General features: G+C 53.5%; 1 protein-coding gene across 11 annotated transcripts in view; it reads left to right on the top strand.

Annotated features, from left to right (window-relative positions):
- The window catches only part of EBF3 (EBF transcription factor 3), a 120,065-nt gene that overhangs the window by 104,583 nt on the left and 12,982 nt on the right, over positions 1-2,500 (top strand). The window lies entirely within an intron of this gene.

The raw sequence follows: 2,500 nt of genomic DNA, 5'->3' as shown, positions 1-2,500 counted from the left end.
CCCAAAATCAGGCAATTTATCTTAATATCAGCAAAGTAATGCAGTGCAGGTGAAAGGTCAGGCAATCTCTCCCCCTCATAATTACCCAGTTCTAAAACAGGAAAGTGGTATTGATTGGCCTGGCTCGGTGCTCTGTGACTGGACGTGCCAGAGCCTCGCCCTGGCTCGGCTGGGCCCTCGCCTTGTAAACTCGGCGCGCCGAGGATTTATTAGATGTGCGCCTTCGGTCTTGGGCTTTCCCCTCCCGTGGCAGGTTTGCCAGCGAGGTCCGAGCGGCTCCCGGTCCCGCCAGGCGCCGCGGGACGGGCTGCGCGCGGTTCGGCCCTCGAAGGCCGCCGGTCGGGCCCGCTGCTGGCCGCTGCCCTTGGGGGCACCGAGGCAGATTGGGTACCCCCCCTCCCCCGCCCCCCCCCAGCACCCAGAGCGCGTGTCCCTTCTCCTGCAGTTTAAAGGCAAAGGCAGGCTTTTCTGATGCTTCCATGTGAATTCGTTGGGCTTCCAGGCGCCGGGGCGCCCGGTGGCATCTCGGGCTGCACCGGCGGCCCCCACCCCCCGCCCTCTGTGGCGTCCCGCGTGGCGGGGACCTCCCGTGGCACGGTTACACGTCATCTCCCGAACATTCGGCGGAGTGCCGAGCTCATTGTTGGCAGCGCACTTGGGACACAAGCGCTCTCTGGGCTGAAGTTGTGTGTGTGTGGGGGGGGAGTGAAAGGTACCCTCGTATTTATGCCGCGTTAAAATATTTTCAGTCCTGGAAGGAGAATATCAATTCAACTGAAACGTTGGAAAATGTCTCTCCCAGAATGAGAGTGTATGGTTATTACAAGTCATAAAGCTTCTGAAAGCTTGCATTAAAGCGTCCATCACCTGTCAGGGGCATTTGCATGAAATCAATAGTGGCCGCCCATCTATCTTTTCTGATCACCTTTCATCAGGCCGATTCATTAAGTCAAACAGTCATGGTGATTAGCTGGGAGAGAGGAGACACCGGACACGTTAGAAATGCACAGTGGGCCACCCTTTTTGTTCCCTAATCAAGCAACGTAATACTTCATCTAATCCTCTTTGGCCCGGGTGGCTCGGCGAGGCCCAGCCGCCCGGCCGGCCGCGCCACAACTTTTGCCGGACGCCCTCGTCCTGGGCAGGCAGAGATATGACAAATTGTCCCCGAGTCAACGCTGACAGCTTCTGATGATTAATGGTTTGATTATGAAGTGGTTTTACACATACGGAATTTACATCACAGAGAGTTGGACGGCCGCGTCACACACGCGGAGGCGTTCTGAAGAGCTTTACTATTTGCAAAGAAAAAAGAGGGCGAAATCGCAGCAAAAGCCATGTCATGTAAAATCAATACGTCGGATCAATGCTTTATTAACAAGAAAATGTCTTACTTCACATTCCTGCGTGGACCTTTGTCTCCGGGATGCACGAGGGATGTCAGATCATATTGTGGCCCTCGGCTTACCGGCGAATCATCGAGCGTCCGTGCGCGTGACCCACCGTGGGTGCTGACGCCGGCGCTCGAGGAAAACGGTGACCGGTTATTTCGGAGAGCGCTTTCAAAGGCAGCCTCTAACCTTGTTCCTCGAAGCCGGCGCCTTTGTGTTCCCCGCGCCGTGCAGACCCGCTGAGTTGGGTGGTGTTAATCATCAAATTACGTGCTAATGAGTGATGGCCCAAATTGCGGCTACGTAATGAATAGATGGCGGCAGGTCCTATTAGGCTCAGAAAACCCCCTGATTTATGTCGTGCCATGCACCGTGGCGTTACTCCGCGGAAAACGATATCTACATCAAGAAGTAATGCACTCTAATAAGTATTTTCATCTTAACTCGCGTCCCCGGGCCTCCGGGCTCAGTTTTTGTTGGAGTCAGGCAGAGCCATAATAAAGCCCAATGGCTCCTTATAAAGCTTGTTAAACACGGAGTGTGCAGTCGGACGGAGTCCCGGCCGTGATTCATGCACTGTACACACAGCGCGTGTGCCGCTGATTTATGGCCGCGCACAGTTCATAGTCAAAATTACAATTTGAGGGATAAAAAGATTAATTACTATTTGTGGCCGGCAATTCCGTGAGGCTGGTGGAATGATAGTGCTCTACATCAGTTTGTAGTCAGCCATTCACAGATTATTAAAGCTTTGCGAGAATAAGTGCGCCTCCTGCCCAGTTTGTGCTCAGGCAATATGCTAGACAGAAAAGGACCACAGGGATAAATCTGAAGCTAGCAATGGCTGGACATATGTCATAATTGCCAGTTTCCCATAAATCCCTGGCCAGGGTGGAAGGCACTGCGTGATGCCGGCAGTGATCATGACAGTGGGGATTGCTGTACGTGGCCCCGAGACTTGCAACTTTCTGACCGCGCCACCGTTTCTGCACCGTGTCGAGGAACCCTTTGCCTTTCTTCCCGTCTAATTATAGATTAGAGATAATCATCGCCTTTATGTGCGAAAGAAAGGGGGAAATCCGTTCCTTAAGACAGAGCTGGCGTTCGGG

The sequence above is a fragment of the Prionailurus bengalensis genome, chromosome D2 (assembly GCF_016509475.1).
Source record: "Prionailurus bengalensis isolate Pbe53 chromosome D2, Fcat_Pben_1.1_paternal_pri, whole genome shotgun sequence".
NCBI lineage: Eukaryota > Metazoa > Chordata > Mammalia > Carnivora > Felidae > Prionailurus > Prionailurus bengalensis.
Note: the sequence above shows the minus strand (reverse complement) of the source record. Positions and strands in the feature narration are given on the sequence as shown.